Here is a 13,815-nt window from a genome sequence, read left to right on the forward strand (position 1 = left end):
GGGGGGGCAGGACAAAAATACAGCAAGTGTTACAACTTCCTTTCCTTCCCAACACCCCTGCTTGCAGCCTGCGAGGGACGGAGAGAGGGGAGGGAAGGAAACACTGAGCACCAATGAGTTCACTTTCTTTTTCTCCTCCGCACTCTCCCCTCTCTTCCCCCTCCTCCCCAGCCCACTCTAACCTCCACCTCTTCTAATGGGGTGGGCAGGGAGTTTGCTCTTCTCTCCTTGAAAAAGGGAGGAAGGAGGAGGAAGAGGAGGAGGAGGGAGAGGGAGAGGGAGAGGTGAAGGAAACCAAGCTGGTGGGACTGAGAGCAGCATCCAGGACCTTAGTTGTGTGACATGGGAAGCCCTGAAGGGAGAAGCAGCGCAGCGGCTCAAGCCGCTGGGCCGGATACACAGGCGCACACACGCGCACATGTGTGTGATGGAGAGGGAGAGGGAGAGAGGGGGGTGAGAGAGAGAGAGAGAGAGAGAAAAAGGCAGAGAAAGGAGCCGAGAGGAGCCTACCATGCGCTTCCCCGTGCAAACCAAGGGAGAACCCAATCACAGGGCCATCCGGACCAAGCTGTGATCATTTATAATCCTTGACTCAACCTCTCCACCATTTGTCAAGATGACAAGGTATTTTATTTCTTCTTCTTCTTTTATTATTATTATTATTATTTTTAAAAAGATCCTCTTTTTACTGCCTTTTTCTGTCAAATGAGATTTGCTGGACTGAACCACGTTTGCCTTGGCTCCCTCCCTCCCGTCTGTTGGTTAATGTAAAGCACCGAGGCTCCCATGCTGTGACCAATCAGTGCATCTACTACTATTGCAATGATTTAGGGGTCATCCATGAATAACACTCCACAGTGATGAATGGCTCTCTGCAGCTTTCTGCCCTGATGAGGGTGTCTGCACGCTACTGATTGCAAACACTAATGAACTTACAGCTCCATTAGATATTCTCTTACCAACAATGTGAGAAGGGGGCATTTGTGTGTTTTGTGACGGGCCGGGGAGGGAAGTTTGGGGTGGCGATGCTGGTAGTAATTGCATTTGGCAAGTGGAAACACTTCCCCAGTACAATCAAACCCCTACTCTTTCTGGGGGAAAAACACTTTTCTTGATGGTTCCGTAGGGTAAGCACATTAGGGCAGCTGAGTCACCAGAGAAGGTAGGAGTCTTAAAACGCTGCCTGGAGGATTGCTTCTAAGTCAGAAGGGTATAATTAAGGCTTCACACCCCTGGTGGGCATACCCAGCCTTACAGTAGCTCCGGGGGGAGGAAAAAATGACCAGCGGCTGTTAAAACCTGCTATCCAAAACTCAATGAGGAGAAATACACCTTTTGGCCAGCCGGGGGTGGGGTGTATCTGTGTGTGTACTGGGATGGAGGTGGCGGGGGCGTTACTAGTAAGAAAAACACTTAAAATCCTTGAACTCGGCAGGATGACAGAAGGAGTGGTCACCGCTGCCCCCTGACTGGATCGTTTTGTAAACGCAAAGGTGGAACATCACGTCAAAAGAGACCATCCAAGGCCAGTTTTATATCTTGCTGAACACCTCAGATTTCAAATAAAATTACCAAACGTTGTCACGGAAAGTTGGGTGGGGGTGCATTTTGTTTCCTGTTCTGTCTAAACTGTCTACCAGTTCACATTTTGGTCCTCATAGTGGGGTGGGTGTGGGACCAGCCAAACACTTTTCTTTCCCTTTTCTGCCCTCATCTCTCCTTCCCGCAGATTGTTCACTTGAGGAAGTGTCCAAACTGTCTCAAGTTCACACCGTCTGCTAGTTTTGAACACCGAGTCACTGTTGCTATGTGGAACGGTTCGCTTGTTTCCCCCGACTCCAACATCTGTCACCTTTTCGGTTCAGTAACGATGGGCTTGGCAGCCTCTCCAGGGAAGGTTGAGTGTGTGAGCGCACCCACGCGTACGAAAGCCAAGTGTCTCCTAGGGGTAAGCCCCAGGGGAAGGCGGTGAGCGCAACTCCTGTGAGAGGCCCAAGGATAGCACCCTACCCAGCGGGTGTCACTTTACTCTTCTACAGCACCCAGAGCACCAGCGCGTATGTTCTGGGCTACTTGAGAGCCAGGCGGGGGAGTTCGAGGATTCCCTGGGCATCTTTCTTTCCCTCTCCCAGATCCTGCTTACAGGCTTGCCTGCATTCTGGTGATCCGAAAGACTGGTCTAGGGCTGACTCAGAAGAGGAGGAAAACTTCGATGGCAAAGTGAAAGCAGGAGTGAGTGTATCATCTTCTAGGACTGTGCAAGATGCTAGGGACATAAGGATGATTCCCCCACTCCCACCTCGACCCCTCCCCCATTCCGCAAAATGAGGACAATGCCACTGAAAACTTTCGAGAAACTAATAGAATCCTTAGCTCTCCCTTTTATCAGCCCAGGAACCAAAACGTCTTTTGCTCCAGAACTTAGAACGAAATAAAGGGACTAAAATATTGGTAGTGACTGAACTTGACTCACCTAAAGTAGTAGTGAGTTCATTTCATGTCACCGAAGCAAAAAAGCAAAAGCATTTTCTGCAAGGGAGTTGGGGTGGGGGGGGGGGTGCGTAGGGAACAAAACAGTAGTAATAATACTAGCTTTCTATCACTCTGTTTCTTATCTATCTGTCTTTTTAAGTCTCTCTATTTCTCAGTCTTGGTCCTTTCTCTATCTCTTTTTCTCTACCCCTCTCCGGCTGTCTGCTTTTCTGTCTCTCTCCCTCTGTCACTGTCTATCTCTTCCCCCTTCTTCTCTCCCTCCTTCATTCCTTCCTTCATCCCCTAGCACTATGGGATGCAGAAGGTTTTTTTTTTTTTTTGGAAAGGGGAGGAAGAGATCATTTAAATCCTTACTACAGTGCAATCATTTACTATCAACTGACAGACTCAGCATTCACTTGGCTTGTTAAGACATATGATCTTAAACAATGGTATAAGCAATCACTTTATTTGACTCAGTTTAAATGTGAGCAAAAGTGGTCAAAATTTTTTTTTAGCTCTAAGACCTCCTCCAAAAAATCTATTCCCCTCACCCCCTTTAAAAGCATGAGATCTTTCTCTTAATGACCTTTTGATTTTTGGGAGGGGAGAAAAGGATATAACTTTTTCACATAGTAATATATTGTTCACAAAATTATAGTTTTACCTAAGATTCTAATGTTAAGGAAATCAGGTAGGTAGAGATTCTGAAAGAGCATACTCTACTCATACAGGCAAGCAATGAGGAAATGTTGGATGACAGACATAGTATTAAGTGCTGTTGATACGAAGAGGAAAGAGGACTAGTTCCTGTTCTCAAGCAACTTACATTCTAAGGAGACAGTATGTACACATAAAGGATTATACTAAATACACATACAGGTATATAAAGAGAGTAAAATTTGGCAGAAGCAGTGTGGGATCCACTTTCTGTTTTGTATTGGAATCTCCCCTCCTCCCCCTTTTGGTATTACCCATAGGACAGATGACGCTGATAATGGATTTAAACCACAAGAGAAGACAATGATTTAGAACTAACCTCAGAGATTATCTAGTCCCAAATCCGCCATGTTCTATCTTCAAAGTGTTCAGTTTGTAAGAGGTAACATTAACGTTAAGCAGATAAAAATTAAGTGCAACCCTAGAACTCACTAATATTGCCCTAAGCTTTCTATTTCAATCTTGTTGAATACTTTGATGTTCACTGTAGTACATCCTGAGGCAGGTGAACTTCTTGCAAGCTACTCTATCAATATAACCATCTTTCCCTACACAGCAGTCTGAATTTGAAGTGCTATCTTTACAAAGAAGTTTTTACCATCTTAGGGCATTAGGAAAAGCTTAAGTTGTGCAGTGCCAAACTGTATGACATGTTTCCTCTTTCCAAATTAATCCCTGAAAAGCCAGAAGGCATCTTGCTCTGTGACCATCATGGCTTTTGCCTCTCTGTGGTGCTGTGGAAGAAAGGAGGGATGCATCCTTGCACAGTGCATTGCACCACAATAAAACCCAGAGCAGGAGGTAAAATGCAAGCCATAGCTATGTGCTTCCCCATCCTCTGGTCTTTCACAACAAACTATACCCCATGTGTACTTTTGAGTTAGCATCTTTACACTTATAATCTGTAATGTACAAAGCTGGCAGGATCACCCTCTCTCTCTCTCTCTCTCCCTCTTTCCTTCCCCCCCTCCCTTTCTCTCACTCTCTGTCTCTGTCTCTCTCATCCCCACCTCCCTAGGGGTCTACCTTGTCACAAAATGCTCAGCCTTCTAAAAAGGAAAATATGGTTCAGTTTCTTCTCAGCTTTTCAGGGCCTTCCAAGTGTTGTCCCTGCTAAGGGAATGGTTCCTAACTTCCAATTTCACTTTGGGAGGTAAACTAAAATGTACTTTCTTCTTGTAAGATAAAGAAGCATTTGTCCTGAAAAGGGAAGGGGGGAGGAAGAGGGGGAGCACGACTCTTGGGAGTTCCTGCTGCTGTCAGGTCAACCATCAGACCTACTGTGCTACTAATAAACTGGAATGGCTAGTAAATAGTGTGAAAGTTTCTGCACCAGCCTAAAGAAGAAAGTTTCCCATTCCAATTAGAGTCACGTTTTTCTTTTCTTTTTCTTTTCCTCTTCCAAATCCCTGAGCAAGATTGGCCTGGGACTGAGTCAACAGCTTGCTTCCTGCTCCCCTCAGAAAACGGGCTGCACGGTCTGTCACCTCGCCGCCAGACTTTCTGTGCATGGTTTGCATGTCAGAGCACTCCTGCAGGTCACCCAGGTAGCAGATTCTCAGCGGAATCCAGCGGACAACCTCCCGACTTCCTAAGTATCCTTTCCCATTATTACATCTGCTATAGCAAGCTGGAGTGCCTCTCTGGTTTAGCTGGGGAAGTGTCGGATGCTGCAGCCAGCTCACCATTTCTACTGCCTTGTGTCACAGACTAGGACCAGCCTGGCAGTCAGATTCCAGAGAGTGTTGGCAAGTGTGGACCCAGAATAGTATTGGGACAAAGCCATAGCTTTGAGACCGAGTTCTTTCCCGCCAGCCCCCAAGAGAAAAGACTCAGAGAAGCCAGCAATACGTACCTCTGTGTAACACCCACGATGATGGGAACCCCTGAGAGATGGGGCAATTTGCCAAAAAAGAGATTAGAGATCTGTGGTAGTTGAGAACATCCCCAACCAAGTTCGAGGCACTAGTCAATGTTGGGAGTTAAAAAGTTCCTCCTCCGGGAGCAAGTCATAGATATGGAAAAATGTGATCAACCAGAATATATTGGAATAGAAATCTTTCCCATAAAGCCCCCACACATTGCTTCAGTTTATTATCAGTGTTTATTTCTTTTAATGATAAAAATAAGTCAAGTTATTTTCTTTGGCCATTGAATTGTTGCAAAACCGTAAAACAAATATTCTAATTTGATCGCTGACAAAGTCATAAAATTAAATTGTTGTTTGTAGTGGGAAATATGTCCTAATTACTTTAATTAAAGCAAGATTGGACCCTACATACATTCATTTAGGAGCCACCAAATGCATTGCCTATCATACAAATCAACCTTTAAATGGGGTCGTGCCTTTCCACGACATTAGTTTGTGTTCCACTGCATAAACCCTGATGACACGTGAGCCTGACCTTTAGTGAAAATTATGTACCCAAGCTCAGCCTAACTGCTGACTTGATTTGCTAGAACTTTAGAAAAAAACCTTTGAAGTTCACACAGGATTTTATTACAAAGGAATCTTTTCACATCTTGCTACTGCTTACACTTGCTACTATTGATTGAGTTGAATTTTTGGGTTTAGAAACCACCACATTATCTTCTCCTAATCATGTGACACTCACAATTAGTCCCTTATATGGGGTACCTTTAAAGTGTAGCATCTGCTTTACAAACAGGATTTAGTAAGAGGTTTGCTGAGGGCTTAAACTGTTGTTGGCAACGATTTGCAAACTTGAACTGGGACAAAATTTTTCTAGCAATATAGTTTTAGAGAGCTGATCACAGGCTTTCCACATAAAGAAGCTTCAGTTTGTCAGGGCACAGTCTCTGTCTCATAGGTACAATTGCAACTTGTCAGGCAGACATGAATTTTTGCATAGAATAATATTTTAATTATGTTCACTTATTTTCGGCTGTCATTTCAAGAAAAAATTTTGTAAATAAGGCTTGTATTAATAAGTTCTTTAAACTTTAAAAAAAATTGCCTCTCTCCTTCTACACATGTACTCATCCCTACAATCTTAGATTGGAATGTTTGAAAAATTTTAAACATCATTACAAGCCTGGATAACAATTTTATTAACTATTTTAACTTACTTGAATTTCCCCATAAATATTATTTGAAAAACACAAAGAATACAAAACTAGTGGGAAAAGATAAAAAAAGAAAGTTTAGGAAACAAAATCAGCAAAGTGTACCACAACTAAAGTCTGGAAAAGAGGCCACCAATTCAAAATTTGGAGAAAGTTGCTATGAAATTGACACATTTGGATGCTAATTACTTCAAATGCATAAACTTTTTATTAAAAGAATTCCTATTACCCAAATTTTCTTTCAAGTTTTGTTGATAAAAAATGGAAGGCTCAAGAAGTCTGTTTTTTTTTTTTTTTAACTTCTCAAAGACAAGAGTTCAGCTGGTATTGGGGAAACAATCTCTGTTTGTTCCTCTCTGCTCAGGAGGACTGTTTCTAATTGATCTGGCATGGAATTTAGTTGGAGATGTGTATGTTGCAACCTAAGCACAGTCTCTGTATGCTTTGTAAAGTGATAACCATATGGGCCTTATTTGAAACATTTGAGGATTTTAGCCATTAACCTGGGTTAAATTGAGCCATAAATTCAACTCCAATGTATATGTCCCAACAAATTCATCATCGTTTTGAATAAGTTGCATCCATACTCTTCCTCTCAGATTAATAAAGATGATGGTTGCATATGGCATATGGCATGACTATGATAAAGGACTGTAATCTACCATTTTGTACTGTTTAAATGCAAATTGTTCATATTACACAGGCATTTTCTGTTGTTTTCACTTTCAATAAAATGGAAATGCTTAAAAATGACCTGGGTAAAGAAAAGGCTATATTGTCAAACCTATTTCCTCTTCTATTATTTTCAAGTGCACTTTGCTATCATCATGAAGATTTAATTAAGCAAGCTCAGCCAGGCTAAAAGCAAAGCTGTTTGAAGCTGCTACTTATAGAAAAGTATTCAGGACTTATAGAAAATAATTTATTTATTCTTCTTCATTTAGGGATATGAGCTGTTGCTGAAGGATTTTTTTAAGCCCATGACAGAGTTCTAGAGAGTCTTTCCTCATTTCTGAATATCAGTTTTATAGCTGTACTTCGTTACAGTTTAATAGTGCTAAGTTATGGATGCTGATGGTCCTTCCTGTGTAGCCTTAAATTGCCTTGAAAAAGATACAGTTTCTTTAATTAAAAAGCTGCACTGAACTAATCCCTCTAGCTGAAAAAAAGAAAAAGTTTTAAGCAATCTCTTTCTGCTCTGGGAGAGAAAAGCAGACAATACCATAACAGATCAGAAACATAAGCTATAGTGTGCAGCCAGGAGCTCAGCAGGGAACTGAATACTGCTCCGACTGTGTCATTTTTTAATCCCCCATCCCAGTTTTCCCCGTCTGACCTCATGCTGAGATGAAGTTATCACAGAAGACAGCTTTACTCTCACCAATGAATCCAACCCTGGGTCTGTATTATCCTCCGCAGATCAAAACACCGCTTTCATCAAATAGCATTATCTGCATAAAAGGCATGCAATTGCCTGATAATTTCACCCAAACTATGCTATTCATTTAAAGGACAAGAAGAGAAATGTAATTCATTCCTTTTTTTGGGGGGGGGGGGAGGAGGAGGGGACTAGAAAAGCCAACTTATACATTGCTCATGGGAACTTTTCTGTTTTTAACAGAAGATCTCAAGAAGGGGTCCATTTAAAAGTCCCCCAACTCCTGAGCATTAAGATTAATTGTTAGAACACCTCGGCACAGTTTGAGTGACAAAAGTGTAAGCTGTGCAGAAAACTGGCAGTGAGAAATCCCAAAGCTTGCTGATGCAATTAGCTATGCTTCCATGAACCCCAATAATAACATCATATCTGGTAAAATTTGAGGAGCATAAAAATTAACCAAATTTTACTTGAATGTTGCATGGACCATTGTTCTTACTGGAAGACATTTCAGTCTATTTCAAAGAAATCACATCATTAATGTTTTCATATAGGAAGACAAAGACATGCAAATTCTGAGCATATGTTTAGAACATCAATATCTAGCAACGTGTAAGGAGTAAGCAAGTGTATTAGATTTGAAACTTCCTTCAGTTGTTTCTTTTTTTTTTATTTTTCCATTTTAGTTTGGAAAATACTATCCACATTTGCATTGTGCTTTGTTAGACTTTATAATGGGTTTCTTTTATAATGGACCATAGCTCCTTACTGAATGACATCACTTGTTTTGCTCAAGGTATACTAGTTGTTTAGAGCAATCAGACCAAGCTCTTTATATGAAGTAAATGGCATTACTAAGAAGTATTAAAACTCCCATGAGGCTGTGGGTGACCTATTATGTGCATGTTAATATCCTTATAATGTGTAGTACTCATAATTTTAATGATGGAGTCTGGAATTGGAAGGCTTTTCTAGACATTTTCAAATTTGACTACGTAAGCTTAACCTGCAAAGGACCTAGTTTAATCTCAGCCTTCCACTCCTTGATAGAGGTACTCAGGCATAAAATGTGAGGACCAATGACAAGTATGATCAAAACCAGAATTAAAACATAGAAATGCTTCATATAGGGGCACAGGAATGCCTCTGTATATTAGAAAGGAGGGTAAAGAAATATGGCTTTTCCCTGGAAAGGTAACAATTTTACTGCAAAATCACTGTTAACACTATTATTTGTCATCTTTGACATTTTAATTACATTCATGTATTTTGTAAAATCTTTTAATGTAATTAATTAACACTTTTCATACTGTTTTTCTAGGAATAAGAAACAAAAATATGAAGTGCTGGATGGTGACATCCTATGCTGATGTGTTAGCTGAATAAAAGTAAAATGTGATTTTATTTTTGCAAAATTTTGTTTCATGACATTAAAATTATCTTAAATTTAATGTGATTAAGCATTAAACTGTGGTATTTCCTTGAATTTGATAAGAGGACTATTTTCATGTCAAACTATATTACAAGAACTAGCTTTCAAATGAACTGTTTAAAATCCCAAATCATTAACAGATCATTTATGGTTCAGTCTCACATTCTCTGAGTTGTTATTTTTCTATCAAATTTACACTGAAGTTATTTAAGCAAAGAGGTGGGGTTTGCATTCTTCTAACATGTGTGTCAGTGATTTTATACCAATCACATTTCTTTCTGAAGGAGCCAGTGTCAGGAATATTTTTTTTATCATTTTAGTAAAATAGCTGTGATATTCTCAATATGGAATCTGTTTTATCTACTTTTACAAATAAAACTATTTCACATATTGTTTTCTCATATTAAGGTTGTGGTGACCTGTACCCACTTTAAAGATGGACAATAACTCACAAGTTTAGAAACCAGAAATCAAACTCAAGATTTGGGTCCTTAGATTTGAAATTTCTTCTCCAAGGCACATCCCTGGGTGATGAAAGATTTTATCCATTGGAAGAAAAATGCCTCAGTCACAGACCTGAATTCCAGATGCAGGAATGGCAAAACCACATCTGTTCCTTGGAGGCAAAAAGCATCATCTTAGAGTTCAAGGAACTAGAGTTTCTGAAACCAATGATATAACTTTTTCACCATCTACAAAGTTTTGCTTCCCATTCACAATGTGATAAGGGGTCCTGGAAACTCTTCAGTAAAGGCAATTTCTCTATAATGAAATTTTGAGTCAGCTATGCTGAAAAAGAAACTCTCAGATTTGCTTTATAGTAAAATTATATAGGTGTTGAGGACTTCAACAGTCCCAGAGATATGAAGCTGGGGTATGTGGAATCATAATAAATTTAGAGGTCAAAGGCATAGACAGCTGAAGAAAGAGTAGTAACTAGGGTGGCTTGATCAGTTTTGTCCCAGGGTATCAACATTTAAAAGGGTACTTTTTGCCCTTGAAGTAGGGTGCTACAGTCAAACTTTAGATTAGCTCCTTTGCTGGGCCTGGCTACTCTGGTTAGCCTGTCTCTAACTCCTCTCCTCCCCTCCCCCCAAAGCAGGGTCCTTTCTAGCATCAGCTTACAGTTGTTCAGGGGGTAGAGAGCCTCGCACCACAGATGCTGTCTCAAACTTGGCTTCACGCTGTTTGTTTGTCCTGGTTGCATATTGGATCAGTTGCCCCAGACACAAAAATTCAACAGTTGTTAGTTGAGCTGTGGCTGAAGGACTAAAGTCTCTCGGTATTAACTCTTGTGTTTTGGTCTTTCCCATGAATACGTGGTACTGAGTTTAATTTCATTCATAAAAGGCGGCCAGGAATGTTGGAAGTATCCTGGAGAAAGGCTGATAGATTCTTAGCAGATGGAGCATTTGGTCCAACTTCTCTTTCTCTTCTCATCTCGGTTTATGCCCATTCTTAGTACTCTCTCCCTAGTCTCCATAAGGAGAAATGTTTTCGTGATCATTAAGTTGCTGAGGAGAAATCCAGCACTTTTAATCCACAAAATCTATGAAAAGCCAGGATGGAACTTCCTCTTTATCCTTGGATAAGATAACTATGGGAAGAAAAAGTAGGCCAGGAGGAGATTATGAGCTAAGAGTTCATAAGGAGGGAGGAAATTGGTGGAGAGTGAATCTGAGCTAAGGAAAGAGAAGAGCGACTAGAGAGGAAATAAACTGAAGAGAGACCACATTTCAGAACCTAGAGTAGAGGGGGTACAAGTTTATCTCAAAGCAACATATCTGCTTAAAAGCATGGGAGCTTGGGCTTAGCTTCAAGTGTTACTGGGAGACTTTTAACTCCACTGCTGGTAAAAAAAAAAAAAAGAGTTCATTTTTTAGTGTTGTGTCTATTTGTTTTTATAATATTTTAAAAATCTCATGGCAGAAAACAATCATGTCTGTTTCTTGAAAAAAAAAACACAAAAATCCTCAAAGGAATCAATGTTAGGATTGAAATATTTGCACAGAAGATTTTTCAGCTGTTTAAATATTATGTAACTAAAAAACATTCTTATTTTTTTTAAATAAAGTTGTTGAATTACTTGTAGAAGTAACACATTTCCACTTAATGAAGAAACCCATAATGACAAAAATGAAAAAAAAATGGAGAATATCTATCCAAAGACATTCCAAGGGAAAATTCAGTGAAAGTACAAAATAAAGCTTTGAGTCATTTGGTCTAAAAGCAGCAAAATCAATGATAAAAATCATAAACTCAGATAACTTTTTTTAACTAACAAAAGGCAGGTATGGCTAAAGGATTAAATACTAAATATTGATAACTGAATCCCTGTATTCAAGTAAGTTATAAAGTGGAGTGCTTTCAGAAATTTAGTATATTTTTCAGTATTGGAGATAAAATTTAAAAAATATTCACCTTTGTGAATAACATTTTGCATATATTAGTGCTTTTTTATTCTCTAAAATTAAAGGATGTAGTGAATGAGAAAGAAGGTAAATTGAGTGTAATTGACTTGTTTAACTTTGATGAAAACTGTAGAAAAAACACATAAAAATACTTTGTTTAATCTATAAACTAGATGGACCTTTGCAGGTCAGCTTCCTAAACTCTTCATAGGATGGGTTTCAGCAGTATTGCTCAGGCTGCAAGCTCTTACATTTTTAACATAAAACATTATCACTGCACTAATATCCCCAACATCATTTTCTTCTTCTGAAGTTACCTGGCTCTGAAGAACATTACTGTGAACAAAATACCAACACTTATATATGGGACCTTCATTTTCATTTCTTAACAATTTTCTGTCCTGCTTATAAAGAATGAAAAAACCCAATTCAAACATGTTATCTTCGATCTTATAATAACTTTCTTTAGCAGAATGCTAATAATAATAAAACCTACTATTTTCCATACTGTATGTACCAAAAAAGCACAATAAAACTGAATTTAGTAAAATGAAATAACAATAAGTATTTTTAAAGTTGACTGGGAGAATTTCACAAAGAAATTTTTATAAGTTATGTTTAGGTGTAGGGAGAAATTGAGAGGAACTGGAATTAGGAAAAGTGACACTCAGAATCTTAAAAAAAACAATTATTTTTTTAAATAACAGAGAACAATTCAAAAGGCAATTGGGTAATTTTTGGAATAACCCTATCACATCTGAACTGTACCGGGGTGGGGGCGGGGGGGAGGGGAGGAGAGAAACAAGTAATATATACTGAAGTAGAAAACAAACTATATATGTAATAGAAGTCCACAGTTTCAGGTAATAATTCTCTTTTTTGTTTTTCTTCACATTCTGAAATGTTCATATTTGCTTGTATTTGTTATATTCACATTAAAACAAAATATTAAAACTTAAAACAGATCTAGTGTTGGAAAAAAGTCCTGTTTGACATTAAAAAAAATTTTCTTTTGGTAAAACTTGGGCTTCTGCAATATATATTTTTTCTCTATTTTCTCCTTCATATGCCATAAAGGTTTTTCAGTTAGCAGGCAAAGGATATTCAAATAATATCTCATTTACAATTCCATCAGGTAATTCCTGTAAGTGAAATTATTTTTTATTATATGAACACATTTTATCTATTGTTTATGGTTAAGCTTGTAAAAGTTTTTGTTTGTTCCCTTTTATTCTGGAATGAACATCCTTTCTTTTCTAAACATAATAGATGTTGAAAGGCATATGGCCAAGCAAGCCCGTCTGTGTCAGGAAGACCTAGGTTCTAGTCTTGACTTGTTTGTTTCATAGCTTTGTAATTGTCTACAAGTCACTTCAGATAAATCTATGAGATTAAATGTTGCAGGAATAGTTTAGTTCTATATTGGTGTAGGGAATTTCCAGTTTATAGAGAAACAGAGGAGTCAGAAAGAGAGAGACAGAGACAGAGAAAGGAGGGAACAATTTTGAAGAACTGAAGAAACTTTGAAGAGTATAAATATCTCTCACTGTCTGAAGAAGGGCTATATACTCCCATGACCTTTAGGCTGCCATAGCTGATAATCCCGTTTTAGGACCAGCAAAGTCAAATAGGATGAATGGTATGCTTGTCGATGCTTAGAATTACATATCATTGAAAAACTGTCCATGAGAGCACCTTAGGGAGTAAATGTGGATAATAATGGTTTATGTGTGGTTACAAAACAATAATGAACCTGTCTAATCAATTGTTCTGAATAGCAATAGATCACAGTGGAGGGAAAAATACACATCATTATTGAACCCTTGTGCATTCTGTTACATTTCATTCATGTGACTTCTGAATGGTTTTATTTTATATTTAATCTCATAGTGATGTATTAACTCTTTTGTTTTTTTTCTAAAAAGAGAAAAAAAAGGTCAGTTTATAACTTCTTGTAAGAGTAGGATTTAATATAAATAAATATAATCCCACAAAAGGAAAAAAAACCCACAACAACAAAGAAATATCAAAGAATATCACAAAACTATGGTAAAATACATACTACGTCACATTGAATAAGTATTTTTTTACTGGAATTGATAAAGAATGGAATCTTAATTTTTGTTTTACAATTTGGATAAAAATGTATCTTGGATTTAGATCATGAATATACAGGAAAAATAAACTGGATTGTAATCCATTTGCTCTGGTCAAACAGATCCTGCACTGATCTACAAGGTCCTAACAAACTGTGCAGTGGTCTATACATTATATATCCATTGTATACTCACTGTATATATATATATATATATATA

The 13,815-nt window shown here is 38.5% G+C and overlaps 1 protein-coding gene and 1 long non-coding RNA gene across 4 annotated transcripts in view; one reads left to right on the forward strand and one right to left on the reverse strand.

The window, feature by feature from the left end:
- Nucleotides 1-7,032, forward strand: LOC138167626 (uncharacterized). Of its 3 annotated transcripts, XR_011169939.1 has the most exons (4): nucleotides 1-624; nucleotides 1,436-1,948; nucleotides 2,133-2,232; nucleotides 4,611-7,032. It is a non-coding gene; the product is annotated as an uncharacterized lncRNA (long non-coding RNA). The 3 variants fall into 3 exon arrangements; XR_011169938.1 differs by having other exon boundaries at nucleotides 1,436-2,232; XR_011169940.1 differs by lacking the exon at nucleotides 4,611-7,032 and adding an exon at nucleotides 3,207-4,584 and having other exon boundaries at nucleotides 1,436-2,232.
- The window catches only part of TENM3 (teneurin transmembrane protein 3), a 3,497,142-nt gene that overhangs the window by 870,083 nt on the left and 2,613,244 nt on the right, over nucleotides 1-13,815 (reverse strand). The window lies entirely within an intron of this gene.

This window comes from Petaurus breviceps, unplaced genomic scaffold (genome assembly GCF_028583685.1).
Source record: "Petaurus breviceps papuanus isolate PSGF00001 unplaced genomic scaffold, PetGlider_PUasm1.0 126, whole genome shotgun sequence".
Classification (NCBI taxonomy): domain Eukaryota; kingdom Metazoa; phylum Chordata; class Mammalia; order Diprotodontia; family Petauridae; genus Petaurus; species Petaurus breviceps.